The sequence below is a fragment of the Pteropus alecto genome, unplaced genomic scaffold (genome assembly GCF_000325575.1).
Source record: "Pteropus alecto unplaced genomic scaffold, ASM32557v1 scaffold72, whole genome shotgun sequence".
Taxonomy (NCBI): domain Eukaryota; kingdom Metazoa; phylum Chordata; class Mammalia; order Chiroptera; family Pteropodidae; genus Pteropus; species Pteropus alecto.
The window spans coordinates 2,362,220-2,370,662 of NW_006436811.1; the positions used below are offsets into that span (position 1 = coordinate 2,362,220).

Below are 8,443 nucleotides of genomic sequence, written 5' to 3' on the forward strand. Positions count from 1 at the left end.
CATGTACGAAGGGCATGCTTGAATTTGTCCTTGTTGCTGTAGAGGGCCATCGTGCTACTCCCCTAACTACTTTATTCCTAATAAATAGAACACGTATCTAGCACTATGCACAGCATTGTATTATATTATTGTTATATCTTATCAATAAAAGGTAGCTATATTTTGTTTCACAACTAAATGAATACTGGAGGGGAAAAACACACAGATATGGTCATGATATGTACTTTTACATAACTGTAGCCTTAGCTTGTTCTAAAGATTTATAACCAACAGCAAAACTAAAGGATTATGTATTTCTTTGTACATCTAATTTTACAGTGGAATAAGCACAATGAACAAAATCAACCAAATGATTTGAAAAGATGTGAGTTTCAAGAGGTTGGGAATTAAGGTTCTTATTTGTTTCCCTGTCTCTCTAGATTCTATAGTATAATTCCTTGAGGCCTATATGCAGTAAGGCAGATTATGGTGGTTATTTTTCTCTGCCTCTTCTTTTAGAACAATTTGAAAAGGTGAGCAATAGCTACAAAACCCAAACATTGGCGATCTTTTTTTATAATTAAAGGCAAAATGTTTTTTGTTGACCTTCCAAAAAAAAAATGGTGGCACACATGGTTTTCGCTGGCCTTCAATAAAACACAGTATTTTTTTTCTAAAATTTGTCTGACTCCCTTCTCGCTCATCTCACCCTACTTGTTTTCCCTTTGCTTATCAATCCATTACTTCTCTATGATAAAGGTCTTAGGCCTTGAAATACTCAACTTTTTTTTATTATTATTATTGTCATTGAACCTTCATTTATTCTCTTAAAAACATGTAATATAAGTCGCTCATGTGTTTGAATTAAGCAAATCATAGTGAGATATGAATTTCTTGGTGAAATGTAGATGGTAACATGGAGTGATGATGGAGAAAGCCCTTTAAGGATTTTCAGAGCACTGGCTTTCATTGACTAAGTTTTAGAAGCAATTTATTATTAAAAATCACTCCTTCTCTGAAGAATCTTTCTCCCTCCTTTCTTTACAAAAACATTCGTTGAACATTAACCACCCATAAGTTACGTTATTGTTAATGAAGAAACAATTTGTATTCTTTGCTCACATTTTTTTTAATTTAGTGTATTTAACAGTTTACTCTCTCATAGTAGTATTATGGCCTCATATTCGTTTTCAGTAATTTCTGCCTTAATTGTTTTCATATCACTGATTTGATAGAAAAGGCATTTTCACACCCTGTAAGGACATATTCAATCTATATTTTGTGTTAATGATTAATTCATTCAATCTCATTTTGTATTTGGTTTTGAATATGATTTTATCTCATTGAATCTATTTCAGCTATTTGTGTCCTATAATAAGCAAATGGAATATCTGCATATACCGTTGTTTATCTAAGGCTAACTTATGGACTTTGTTTTATAGTATTTTGCTACAGGGATGATATTTAGATAGTAATTGGTCTAAATTTAAAATTTTTAAAAAACATTGTTTATTACTCCATATCCATGTTTGTACTTATTTGTTCTTTAAAAAAAAAAGTATCCCAGAGTAAATTTGCCACCTCTGCAAACAAGAATGGAAACTCGGGTTGTTTTCACTCAGAAAATAGACCAGTTTCTTAGCCATTGTGTTTTATGTCTGACTTTTCTAACTTAAATTGCATGTCCTTGGGGCGGGGAATGGCCTTCCCGTTTTTTTTTTTTTTTTTTTTTTTTACAAGGCTAAGTATCCTGTCACTGTTCTACAAAACAATAAATAATGAAGCAAACTGAAGATGTGTGAATTGCGCCAGGTTGACAGAAATGGAGCCAATGTTCTCAGAGGTGTTACAGCCATATTTCCTAACAAGCAGACCCAGCCGTTCTCCAACATCTCAGAGCCAAATAATGGCAGAAGATAAAAAAAAAGTGGAAGTAAGCAGAAAGCTGGAAGACAGCAAAGGGCTAAGTAGGTATTTATTTGGAGTTAACTAGTAGTTGCTTGAACTGACACAGCTACATAAAACACAGAGATACTGAGGGTCTTTTAACTATCAGGTGTATTTTAGAAGTGTCACTTCTTAATTACACACTGAAAGAAATCCTCTCACAAATTTTTTTTCTTTTTCCTTCCAATGTGTAAATGAGAACCCTGAACATAGGTAGTACTATGTATTTAAAAGCTGTTATTTAAGTCTATGGTCATGCTACCCTGAACAAGTCCAATCTCGTCTGATCTCGGAAGCTAAGGAGGGTTGGGCCTGGTTAGTATTTGGATGGGAGACCACCTAGGAAGACCAGGTGCTGTATGTGTAGGCATAAAAAATTTAAAAAAAAAGGGATTGTAAGATGACAAGGTCCTTGCAATCTGTGAGATCAACCAAGGGTTGTCTCACCTAAAAAAAGTAAAATAAAATAAAAGCTTTTATTTAGCTTCTCTTATAAACAAAGAGCACCCCTTCTGGGAGGGCTTCCTTGACTGCACTGAAAGGAGCCCCGTCTTCAACCTTCTCCCTAATATTACTCTTTCACTAGCCTGGGTTATTTTCCTTCAAAAATCATTCCTTTCTGAAATGATTTATTTAGTGTTTTGTTTTTAAACCTGTCACATTATTGAATATGAGTTCTGTGAGGGGGATTTAGGTCTTATTTTACCAATACTAAATACAATGCTGGATTATGAGAGGTATCAATAAATATTTATTTATTTGTTTGTTTGTTTGTTTTTTAGGCTAGGCAACCCTTGCTTCACCTCACAGATTGCAAGGATTTTGTCAGCTTACAATCCTTTACTTTTTTATTTTTTACGCCTACAGCACCTGGTCTTCCTAGGTGGTCTCCCTTCCAAGTACTAACCAGACCTGACCCTGCTTAGCTTCCAAGATCAGAAGAGATCGGGCTTGTTCAAGGTGGCAAGGCTGTAGACAATATTTATTGAAAGATTAAAAAAAAAAAAAAATGGAGCTTTGAAAAAAATAAACAATTTAAGTAATCTGCTCATCTTATTTAAATAATTCACAATACGATATTCCTAACAAAAGTGTGGCACATGGTAGGTCTTCAATAAATGTATGTTAAAAATAGAAAATGGTGATTTGAGATAAAAAGCTATTCGAATGTTATTATCTTAATTATAGGTTGGGATCCAAAAATTTAGAGCAGCATCTTTTAAAATATTGAAAATTTACCAACTTGGCAGTATGACATTTTTTAAAATATATCTCATAGTAGAGCATAGCTACTAAGTGGGAAGAAGGAGGGATGTATAAGAAAAGATAGAAATTATATGACATTAACTGAAACTAAAAACATTCTATTTGATGTTGGCTATTGCCATATATTCACATGTATCAATCACTATTTACCATTATTTCTGGAAAATTTTGATGTTATAATGAATGTATAAGATACTCATATATTACAAGTTGAATTGTCTCTACAAAATATTGAAATCCTAATCTGTACTACCTGTGAATGTGATCTTATTTGGCAATAACGCCTTCGCAGATGATCCAATTAAGACAAGGTCATTAGAGTGAGCCCTAATCTAATATGACTTGTTCTTATAAAGAGTAGAGATGTCGACATGGTGCCAGACACACACACTGAGACACACACAAAGGGAAGACTATGTGAAGTCAGAGGGAGCATTCCATGTACAAGCCAAGGGACACCGGAGACTACTCGAAGAAGCCCATTCTGTGGATAGATACATCGATTTCTAACTTCTAGCCTCCAGAAGTGAGACAACACACGTCATTGTTCATAACAGCCAGTTTTGGTACTATGTTACAGTAGTCCTAGCAAACGCCATCCACTCTCAACTTCAACGGTTGATATCACTATATAGGCCTAATATCTTGATATTGGCTCAGTTAACTTATTATGTTACATGGCATTCGTTTAAATAATTTACATTATTTAATAACATTTAATATTTTATTTAAATAATTACATAGTTGAAATTAATTTGTTTTCCTTGTATCATTTCCTTGCTATAAAATGAGTTTATGGTATCATTCTGTTGCCATCGACATATTTAGGGAATTATAAGGCCTAAAATTTGGAAATATTATATTAAATTATATTTATAGAGCATATAAACTTAAATATTGATACATTTTCACATAAAATTATGGGGAGTCAATTTGTAATTTTTGGATTCTCATCAAATATCAGACAACAGATTTTCTCATCATCAAACAAGATGTTTACTATAAGAAATGCATATATTTTCAAAATCTATGGAGCTAGTTATGTGAGCGACTTACAAAATTTTACTTATATCCATAGTAAATTAATATCTTAAAATAAACCTTGTCTGATACAATTATCAAAGGAATTATCGCAGTTCTTTTTCTTAATTTTAATAATGTATATTCTGCTTGACTATAGAATGAACTAAAAGAAACTACTTTTAATAGTTGCCAGTTTCTATTGACAATGCTTATGTACGTAGAATGAATTTCCATTTTACACCTTATTGATTTAAAAAATGATTGAGTGTAGATGGAAAACCAGTAGTAGAGATTAACACTAATTTAAATGGTCCCTGTGAGAAAGCAATTTCATTAGCTTGTGCTATACTCTGAAATTACCTACAAAAACACTGCCATTTACGGTTTTCCTTCTACATACTATATGTTTGAATATAGGAAATTTTCACTAAACAGCGGGGTTATCAAAGGGATATAAATAAGAATAAGGATTAGAACAAAATGGCAATTATGTTCCTTTTGTATTTTTCGAAAAAAAAACAAACAAACTGCACCCCAGTTGCGGATATGTGAGTTTAAATCAATTATTTGCCCCAATACAGATGCTTCAGTGGAATAAAAAGAGCTCCCGTTAAATAACATCTCCCAGTGTATTTAATTTTAAATCAGTCCTGATAATCTTTGAATTTAACTCTTGTCATGATTTCTATCTCTGCTTCCTATTCCAATCTTAATTATTGTGGGGTTTGTTTAATATTACTGGAAAATTAGGAATTTTGCAGGAATAAGAAATTTAAACTCCTGATGCCTCTGTTTTCTTATTTGTAAAAATAAACTGAAGACTGTAAGACAAAATCTTACATTTGCATATTGTAGATTTTTTATGACTTTCGATTATCTGAGCTAAAGAATAAAATTTAATAAACACAAGTGACAAAGAGCTGTGTGTTCTTTTCAGAAGCCTGTTGTTTGTGTTTTTAGCTATGGTTTGATTTTTATCCAAGAGCTCTTTATTGAAATCATAAACATCACTTTCATGCAATTTTGAATTATATTTTTAAATAAGCAAAAGAAACGCTAACATGTCTGGCTTTCAAAGTAGCAAATTTAATATATTTTGCAGAGAACTGTGCTGGTAATTGTTTTGTTTATTATTGTATGTTTCCAGTTATGAGTGCTGCCAATATATCTTCTGTAAAGCAGAGTAGTCGAAAATTTTCACTTTAGATCAGGACCTACAGTTAGGACTCAGATTTGGATAAAGGATCATATCTTTCATCCATGTATTTGGAGTTACTCACATGTTAAGGGAATGGATGAACGTTAGGGGTCATAATGATGTCTACATTGTGGTATGGTTAAGTAGTGTTAAAGTACGTAGTACAGAATCTCAAACTGGCACTTAGCAAATATTACTTTCTTTCCTGGCTCTTTCTTCTTTTTTCAAAAGATAAGAATGAGTGCCAAGATAATTGGCTTTTGATTGCAGCTTTGTCATTAAGAATGTCTTGTTCTTGCGCAAGTCATTTAAGCACTCTGTGTCAGCTTTCTTGTTTACAGAACAGGTGTAACTTCTTAGATCTCTTTCCATAAATTTTGAATTTGTCATCTCTACTTTTATTATTCTACATGCAACTATTATGATAAGTAATTTGAAAGAGGCAAATTGCTTAATTCCTCCTGCCCCAGCCTTGTATAACAATGTAGTACTGCATCTAGACAATTTTAAAATTCACAAATAGGTGCTATTTTTGTAGCTCTAGATTTTGTTAAGGGTCATCTATCATTTGTCAGTCTCTGTACTATTTTTTAAATATATTTCATCTCAATTTTTATAGCATGAAGAATAACAATTTCAGGAATTTCATTTCATGCTGGTTAGCTTGGCATCCCAAGTGAACTTAGCATTATTAATTTTACTATTACTTTTAAAAATAGTGATAAATTATTTGCCTGTCACTTAGCACTGTTAAATTAAAAAAGAGAGAGAAATCATATGCCTCATATTTTAATATGATTCACTGAATAACACATCTTCTATCATTATAATCATCGCAGTCCAATGGAAACATATTACATGATATTAATAATCAAATCCTGTTCCATTGGACCAAGCTTATTTTTAATCCATCATTTGTAATCAATACCAAATAATTGCTTGAAACACTGCAAAAATATTAAAGAAAAATATGCACCTGCACAATAATGGTATCCATAATCCCCAGGTGACTTAAAACATATGCTTAAAATTTGGAAAGTTGTGGAGAGGTTATAATTTTACTAAAGAACATGTGACGAGTTATTGTGGAAGCTAATATCTTCAATGTAAACATCAAGACTCTTTTCATTTATTACATCTCTCTCTCAAAATTAACGTCATTTTTGAAATAAAAAATTAATGATGTGTCCATATCATCTATCTCTTTAGGAATCTAAAACCTAGCTAAGAAAGACAGTTCTGCATTTTAAAGTGCACAGGTAGGCCTCATTCTATAACTGGTATGCATGGTTCAGAGTGGAGAGTATGTATATCCTAACTGTTAGAATCATAAAACTATAATCCTCGGGTATAGAGAAGCATAATTTTCTGTAAAATATGCACTACAGTTAGCAATCCTAATATAATTTATATATTTGTCTTCCCTTTTGCTATTAAAGGACGAACATCTATTTACATGTCAATATTGATTCATTTTCCAACTACTCAACGTAGGTATATGGACTAAAACTTCTTTTAGATCAAACTCAAAAAGATATAGATAGTAATACAGAAATGTCTTGAAGGTTAATGGATTGACCATGGTTAGAAAATCATTAATGTGTGTACAGCTATCAGGGTAACTGTCATCTTAACTTCTTTATAAAGCAATTTAGAAAACCAGAAACACAATGCCCAGACAGCAATTTTAAGATAACAGAATTTTAAAAAATGCTGTCTAATCAATGTGATACTTTATTTACGTACCTTGAAATAAGAAAAAATGCATGTCTTGGTTAACTTATAAAAAGCCACTGTCAACAATATTTTTTATTATTTTTTTAAAGTTATGTAAATATGAATTCCATTCCTTTAAGCTCCAAGATAATAAGTAAGCTGGTTTAAATGTATATAAACACATTCCGACTTTTTAAAAGTAAATAGGGAGCACATACAATATTGTAAAACTTTTTAGAAATATATAGTAGTTAATATTCTGCTTCAGTGATAGTTTGATTTCCCTTTAAAAATACTTGCTTTGTATTTGAATTTTTGTTTTAAAAACAAAATTTCAGTTTTACTTAAACATCAGCAACAGTAATTCTCTTTTTTAACTGCAATTAGACAATTATGAACAGCATCTTCTAAAGAAAACATTTAGCATATTATTGTAAGCTATTTCTATTTTTGAAAGTATATAATTGATTATTTTATAAAGTTGACATGCAATGGTTCTCATTTTCTTCCATCTATTCCTGATGTAACTTAACAAACATTGGCCTTAGCTTTCTCTCTTGGTTCCCCTTATCCTTACTTTATTTTTTGCTCGAGGTTTATATTTAAAGTCCATTGAAATTGTAATAAACATAGTCGATTGGTAAATCATGTGCTTCTAAAAGTGTAAAGTTCGATTAAAGAAATGAATTTCAGAAACATATAGAAGTATAGCATTTGTATCTCATCTCCATTACTCTAAGCCCGGAAAACTCCTCAGAATTTAGTAATAACTTAAAATGCATGAACCAAAATTGAACACAAAACCTTTTATGTAGTACAGAAGACAGTCACTGAGCTCTTTAATATATGTTATCTTATTAAATACTTGTTTTAAAGATTTAGGAACCAAGTTTCAGAGTGATTGAGTAACTTAGTAATAGGTAATATACATAACTTTTTGTGTCCAGGCACTGTTCTAAGCATATCACATAGAGTCAATAATTTATTCACACACAAAGCCAAATAGTTATTAATCAGCGAAGCCAAGATGGGAAACTAGGCTTGTCAATACAAAGCATATGCTCTGCGCATTATCAACCATGCTGATTATTCCTTTATATGAGAGGAACATTTAGAAAGGATTTTCTCATGAAGAAAATAGAATACAAAATTGGATTAGCAATCAAAAAACAAGAACATTTAACTATATTTACCACTCAGGTGCCGAGGGTCTTGGACTACTCAGGAATATGATACATAAACACAAACATAAGTATAACTGTAAGTGTGTGTGTGAGAGAGGGAAGAAGGGAGGGAGGAAAGGAAGGAGGGAAA

The 8,443-nt window shown here is 31.7% G+C and overlaps 1 protein-coding gene and 2 pseudogenes across 1 annotated transcript in view; 1 reads left to right on the forward strand and 2 right to left on the reverse strand.

Annotated features, from left to right (window-relative positions):
* Positions 1–8,443, reverse strand: part of PCDH9 (protocadherin 9) — an 809,303-nt gene that overhangs the window by 308,851 nt on the left and 492,009 nt on the right.
* On the forward strand, positions 2,172–2,290 carry LOC112481473 (annotated as a pseudogene).
* On the reverse strand, positions 2,785–2,903 carry LOC112481424 (annotated as a pseudogene).